Source organism: Tenrec ecaudatus, chromosome 15, assembly GCF_050624435.1.
Source record: "Tenrec ecaudatus isolate mTenEca1 chromosome 15, mTenEca1.hap1, whole genome shotgun sequence".
NCBI classification, from domain to species: domain Eukaryota; kingdom Metazoa; phylum Chordata; class Mammalia; order Afrosoricida; family Tenrecidae; genus Tenrec; species Tenrec ecaudatus.
Window position 1 is genome coordinate 68,255,637 of NC_134544.1, and position 7,766 is coordinate 68,263,402.

Consider the following 7,766-nt stretch of genomic DNA (forward strand, 5'->3'; position numbering starts at 1 on the left):
AGCTAATGGGTTAGCAGTCCAACACTTACCACTTGTCAAAACCACAGCTCCATATTAAACACATATATCACCTATTAGTTTGAAATTTAAATATGTATATATGAAGTAAGAAGTATACATCCCCCATAGTGAGTGCACTTTTGAACTCCAAGACAAATAACATTTTTAATGTAGCATTATTTACAATAACCCAATGCACTTAGTTTGTCTGTACGCCTTTCTAGCGATGGCCGCATAACTCCTTCCAAATGTTTAGGTGGGTGTGTCGTTCGACAATGTGAATGAGGAAAAGGAGATCTGGTGGCATAGTGGTTACTGTTGGGCTTCTAACAGCAAGGTCAGCAGTTGGAAACCACCAATTTCTCCTAGAAAGAAAGATGGGGCTTTCTCCTTTCACGAGTGACATGGCTTTCTAGTCCACTAAAGAGTGACACTCTTGGAAACCCACATGGGGCAGTTGTACCCTGTCATATAGGTTTGCTATGAGTCAGTGTTAACTTGATGGCAGTGAGTTTGGTTTTTTGGTTTAAGAGAATTGTGAAAATTGCCAAACAATAGATTGGTACCCTTGAGACTTGGAGTTATGCAAATAAGCTGCCTGACAACCTAACCTGGAGCTGAGTCACACTGGACATCCTGTTAGGTTTAACTGAGACATTTCTGAGACACAAATTGGGATCTCACTACCATCCAAAAAAAAAAAAAAAGAGAGAGCGAGCCAGGAGTAGGGGCCTTTGGATCCCAGATTCTTGCACTGAAACTCTTCAATGTAGAAGACAGAGAGCTGTGCCACAAGAGAAGAAGTGATGGGGAGAAGCAGCAACACAGACATGGTGGCAGCAGAACCAAGAGACTGAGACAGAGCAGTGCAATTCCCAGGCCACAGAACAAGAGAGCTGAGTGACTCTGGGCAGGAGGTTAATACATGAAGTTGTATACATCTGAGTATTTATCTGGGGAACCAGATCTGCCAACCTACACAGAGTTCCATGAGGCTAAGGGACAGAGTGGGCACTTATCTGCAGAACTAAAAGACCTTTGAAACACTTGCCCATTCAGGACAGAAGCCAAAGGGCTGCAGGGCCTGACTTTAGCTGCAGGTATGGCTGTCAAGATGCTGTCCCAAAGTAGAACTGTATCTTGAGTCATTTAGGATCCAAATTGTGTGTTAGGGTACAAAAGTTAACCCTATGCCAAATATAACTTAAGGAGAACATTTATTGAACTTTAAGAGAAAACAAAAGACAAACACACACCGTATGGATAAGTGAGACCATTAGCACGAGGTCAAAATAACAACTGAGTATTCACAGCCTGGGCCCTGGGTAACAGGGCAGAGAACAAAAGGCATGTCCCAGATCATGACTGGTGGCAGATCAATACATCACAGGTACAGGTGGGACTTCAGCAGCAGGAAAGGGACCATAATTAGGACGTGCACCTTATTCAATAGAAGAGCTTACAAGACTGGTCCAGGACCTTCATACACAAGCAATCAAGGCAAGACTCATGACAATGCCCCTTGTTCTGTCCTCAGTAAGGTGACCTCCATCAAGCATACACCTAGGCAGGCCCATGGAGAGGGCTGGCTGCAAAAGAGTGCAGGCAATCTACTTTCTCATGCATTCTCCCGGAGGGGGAGATGCTCTGTATCATTGGTTAATGATCAGAGAGAATTTAATGGCGGCTTAATCAAAGTGGGGACGCAGCAAATGGACACTGAGGTATCACTGTCGTCAGTAACCCAAACCTAAAACCCCACTCACTGCCATCGAGTGGATTCCGATTACAGCGCCCCTTTAGGAGAAGTTGGAACTGCCCCAGGTGGGTTCCCGACAGTGTAACTCTTTACAAGGGTAGAAACCCTGCTTTTCTGTCCAGGTGTGACTTGTAATTCCGAACTGCTGACCTTGCAGTTAGCAGCCCAATCTGTAACCACTTAGGCCACCACTTTTTGCAAATTGGAGGGCTCAGAACTGAAGAAGCTCTAATACAATTATAAACGGTTGTCCATCCAGTGAATTCTGTCATTCAGGGAGAGGCGCAAAGCCCTCTGGCCCTGACGGGCAGGGCACCCCGGGTGATTGTGTGTGGGCGCTCTCCCCGTCGGACCCCAGAAAGCATGGCTCCCGCCTGCTGCCCCCCCCCCCCAGCTCCTCTGCCCCGCCTCGCCCTCAGGAGCCCGGGTCCTGACGCCGCACGTCCGCGCGTCGCTCGCCCTGTTTCAGAGGCAGACACGCACTTGTTCTCCTCACTTACCGTCGTCCCGACAACTTACACTACTTCCCAAAGTCTCTACCGCGCCGCCGGTGCGCAGGATCCTCCTCAAACTCCCGCCGCAGCTCCCGGCGCGACGGGGACGCTGTGCGTGACTATGGCGGCCGCCAAAGGCCAAAATACACGCCAGATGCTGGCGACACGCACTTCCGGCCCCGCCCTTCACAGACTTGGTGGAGGGCGCCCTGCTTAGATACTTGCTGTACAAGAGGAAAGAGTGAGTGAGTGAGTGAGTGAGTGAGTGAGTGAGTGAGTGAGTGAGTGAGTGAGTGAGTGAGTGTGTGTGTCCCACTTGTTCTAATTTCATACACCTTATTTGCAGGGCCTTACCTATTCTTTGGTTGGGAAGGACAAAGCAGTGGACAGAAAGGCCATATAAAAGCAATCCATCACTCCACTCTGGTTCATGAGGTTAGTCATTCACTTTCAAATACATATATATTTTTTCTGCTGTGAAATATCAACTAGTTTTGGAATTTTATTGTTTGGGATCATTTAAATAATGTTTTCACTGACTTTCATATATTTTTTCAACATATATATGTACATATATGTACACACTATACTTTACATTTCTCATTATACAGTCATAGCTATAAAACAGGAAGTCTTGGTCATTATCTCTGATGTTCAATTTGGTAGGGTGGTAACACATGTCTAGCTAACACATGAAATGTGATCAATATAAATAAAAAACTGGATTGTAAATTTTAAGGTTTGTTTTTTGAATCGTCACAAAGTAGTGCCATCATGTTATTGCTAATTTATTTATGAATTAAAAACTCATAAAAAATTTAAGGATTGTTTAATAACCTGTGGGGAGATACGCGTTTATGGTGTAGTTTAATTATTTGAATAATTCACAGTGGAGTAGATTTGCAATCAGCATAAAGGTGAGTACTATAAGCTGGAGGTCAGATATACACTACCGTTCTCCAACTCCTTCACCATTTCTAAACCCATCAATTCTCTGTGCTTCACTCCCTGCTCAGCTGGGTTTGACAAATCCATCCACTAGCTGCACAGACTCACACCACACTCACAGGTATGTAGTTAATTGGAGGTTGAAAACAGGTTATACATTGGGATGAAACTTAATTTGAAATCAGGGGCTCGAGTGGGAAAAGAATACTTTGAAAATGATGATGGTGGCATATGTGCAAATGTGCTTGACACATGTGAGGAACATATGGATTGTGATAAGAGATGTAAGAGCCCCCCAAAAAGGTATTTTTTTAAAGAAAAATAAAAATTTGAAAGTAACAAGATACAAATTGTATGTAGTTGGCTAACCAGGGAGCTTTCGAAGCAGATAAACCTTGGAACAAAAATATTCCCTGTTGATACAATTCTTGATCAGAGCATCGGACAGTTCTCTACCAGTGGGGTCTCTCTGCTGCTCACTGGTCTAACTCCAGGTCAGTACAGAAGTTCTGCATTCGGTCTCTGCACTAGCAACCTCTCTACTGCTATGTGACCTAGCTCACAGGCAGTGGATAGCAGGTTTCTCAGCCCTTTCCTGATATCTACATTGGGTAGCTCAGGTGCCAGAATCCCTGCCATCAGATTCTCTGTTACTAACTGACCTGGAAGATCTTCTAGTTAGACCTCTCCACTGTACTGCCACTTGACTCACTACCTTCCTGCAATCACGGGATCACATCCTAAACAATAAAGTTTACAGACACGGTATCACATTTGTGACCATTCTGCTTACACATGGCTCTGCATTATGGTCAACCTACTTCCCAGCCAGTATGCTTTCTGTCATCCAAATGACTCAACCACAACCATCACCCATTTGTTGTTGTTACCTGCCATCCAGTTGGTTACAACCCCATAGGGAACTGTACACAACAGAACAAAGCACAGCACGGTCCTGTGCTTTCTTTAACATTGCTCCCATGCTTCAGCCCATTGTTGTAGACACTGTCAGTCCAGTTCCTTGAAGGCCTTCTTCTTTCCATACCCCTTCACTTCACTCCAAGTTAGTTTGTCCTTTGAGCAATCCCAGGTACTTTCAACTGTCTTCTTCAGGACCACAGTTCAAATGGATAGATTTTTTTGGTCTTACTTTTTCAACGCCAAACTTTTAAAACTCACATGCAAATCATTTTTCAGGCACTAAGTTAAAATTTCGCTTTTGGGCACTGAAAGTTGTCAGTTCTCAGCAGAACTCTAGGTCTCTTGGCAAAGCAGAGCTGTGGTCTAAAGATGCTTTTGCTCTGTGTTCTCCTGTGCCAAGTGACAGTTCCCTAAGGTGGGAGATTCAGATATCTGACCTGGGTCTACAGGGATGGTTGTAACTGCAAGTGATTGACAGAGACCAATTATCTTTATTTACAGGAGTGCAGCCTCAGCAGTCGAGAACAGGACTGGTGAAGTCCTCCCAGAAGCAGTCCCTCACCTGCACTGTCTCAGTTTTCTCCATCACCAGAATTTCCTGCTGGAACTGGATCTGCCAGACCTCAAAAAAGGGACTGCAGTGGATGTGAGCGATATGCTATGGAGTAGTACAAGTTATAACCCATCCTTCCAAAGCCAGAGACACACTAGGAATCAGTTCTTCCTGCAGTTGCACTCCATAAACACTCAGGACACGGCCATGGATTACTGTGCAAGGAGCACAGTGAGGGGATGTCAGTGTGAGCTCAGACACAAACCTCCCCTGCAGGGGAGACATGGGCAGCAGGGGGCACACAGGACCCACTGAGCACAGACGTGTTAGAATGAGCACTTCCTCTCTTAGCTCTCAGCATCCCCCGGATAGTTTTTCTCTAAATTTCTCCTCACTGCAGGCTTAATAGGAGAAACTAGCATTCTCTGTTAGTAGTCCAAATATTAAAAGTGACCCCGACCCTTCATTGGCATCCCATATGATCAATTTTCCTTCTTGGCATACAGATTATCATGATTATTATCATTTATCTGTTCGTCAAAACTTGTTGAAGGGTCAGGTGTCTGACTGCTTTGCTCCCTCTGCAATGTGAGTAGTGACTGGCTGATTTTCTATGTCTGAGATAATTACTGTGGGGACACCTGGGGCTGAACTTGTGACATGTCATTAGTGATGCTTGCTACTCATTGTCTCGGTTTATGCAGACACAAGTGTTCCAGGCAGAGAGAGATCTCTAACATAGGAAACAGGGGAACTGGAATGACCCGTCTGGTTGGAGGTGTCATTTTTGAGATTACTCTTTGGAGCATAATGAAGCAAACATTCAATGGAAGGAAACTTTAATTTTAAAAATAGCAAATTTGCCACAAGAGGAAGAAATTGCAGACTAACATCTCAGAATGCTCTTTAGAATTGAGAATAGTGGGACTTCTCACATATTTTGAACCTGCGATCAGAGAATCCAGTTCCTAGAGAAGGACATCCTGCTTGACAGAATGTCAGCAAAATAGGGGAAAATGCTTAATTAGATATACAGAGAGTGGCTACAAAATTGTTCTCTAGGAATAAGTGGAGACAGTCCAAGATGTGGCAGTTTATGTTTTTTTTCTGATGTACATAGAACCATGATGATCAAAGCTGACACCAAAGCACCCAACAACATCTCTGATGAAGTGTGGTGCAGAATGTTTAGATTAATGCTGTTTAGTCAAGTAATTACCTAAATTAAGAATATATTATAGTTTTTTACATTCACAAAGTGTTAAATTGTTTAATGTTTAACATTCAGTATACATACCACTCCTTATTCAGTTTACCTGTATGGCTATTAATCAGGAAAACTATGTGCAATAAATACATAATAAATGTGATATACAAATGAATATAATTGGGGACTCCACTATCATCCACAGTTTCCTGCAAAACAGAATCTCACCATTTAGACAAATGCAGTCCCTCCTCCTCTTACTTTCCAGGCATCTTTGGGAAATGATTCACTAGACCTTACTCTCAGGTATCTCTGGGTGAGTGTGAATCACCTGTTATATGGTGAGCAGAATAGAGTGTAATCCTTCACAGAGGGACTCCACATAGACCAATGGAGTAAATTTTAAAGTAAAAATTATATGCTTATACAACTGAGGTAAACTTATTTTATATAAGAGTATTAATCCCTAATAAAATGTAAAAAAAGAAAAGAGGAGAAAAAAATGATTAGGGCAAAGACTGTACAGATGTGCTTTATACAATTGATGTATGTATATGTATGAACTGTGATAAGAATTGTATGAGCCCCTAATAAATTGTTAAAATTAATAAAAAAAGAGTATTAAATCCTCTTAAGTGAAGTAACCATTAAATAAATGATTCTGTAAGAATTAGATTTCCAAGGCGGCGGAACTACGCGGGCCGGAGGGAAGCTGAGCCGCAGCGCACCGGCCTAGCTATGTCGGAAACGGGTGAGGAGCAGCCAATGGAGACGACCGGCGCCACGGAAAACGGGCACGAGGCCGCCCCAGAGGGCGAGTCGCCGGCCGGGTCCGGCACCGCGACCACGACCACGACGGCGACCGCGACTGTAGCCACCACGGCGACCGCCGCCACCCCGGCCGGCAATCAGAATGGCGCCGAGGGAGACCAGATCAACGCCAGCAAGAATGAGGAGGACGCGGGAAAAATGTTTGTTGGTGGCTTGAGCTGGGATACCAGCAAAAAGGATCTGAAAGACTATTTTACCAAATTTGGAGAGGTCGTTGACTGTTCAATAAAAATGGATCCTAACACTGGACGGTCAAGAGGGTTTGGGTTCATCCTCTTCAAAGATGCGACCAGCGTGGAGAAGGTACTAGACCAGAAGGAGCACCGGCTGGATGGTCGGGTTATTGACCCTAAAAAGGCCATGGCCATGAAAAAGGATCCGGTGAAGAAAATCTTCGTTGGGGGTCTGAATCCTGAGGCCACTGAGGAGAAGATTAGGGAGTACTTTGGCGAATTTGGAGAGATTGAGGCCATTGAGCTTCCATGGATCCAAAGTCTAACAAAAGACGAGGCTTTGTTTTTATCACCTATAAAGAAGAGGAACCTGTGAAGAAGGTTCTGGAGAAAAAGTTTCACACTGTCAGTGGAAGCAAGTGTGAAATCCAGGTGGCCCAGCCCAAAGAGGTCTACCAGCAGCAGCAGTACGGCTCTGGGGGCCGTGGAAACCGCAACCGAGGGAACCGAGGCAGTGGTGGTGGTGGTGGAAGTGGAGGTCAGAGTCAGAGTTGGAATCAGGGCTACGGCAACTACTGGAACCAGGGCTACGGCTACCAGCAGGGCTACGGGCCCGGCTATGGCGGCTACGACTACTCGCCCTATGGCTATTACGGCTACGGCTACGACTACAGTCAGGGTAGTACAAATTACGGGAAGAGCCAGCGACGCGGTGGCCACCAGAATAACTACAAGCCATACTGAGGCCGTGGCAGGCACGACAGCTGACCGCGCCGCTCCGTTTGGATATCAGTGAACACAATTATGTACCAAATTTAACTTGGCAAACTTTCTATGGCCTGTCCCATGTGCATCTTATTTAAAATTTTCCCCCTGGAAA

At 44.9% G+C, this 7,766-nt stretch overlaps 1 pseudogene; it reads left to right on the forward strand.

The window, feature by feature from the left end:
- Positions 1–6,591: 6,591 nt before the first annotated feature.
- On the forward strand, positions 6,592–7,766 carry LOC142427812 (heterogeneous nuclear ribonucleoprotein A/B pseudogene; annotated as a pseudogene).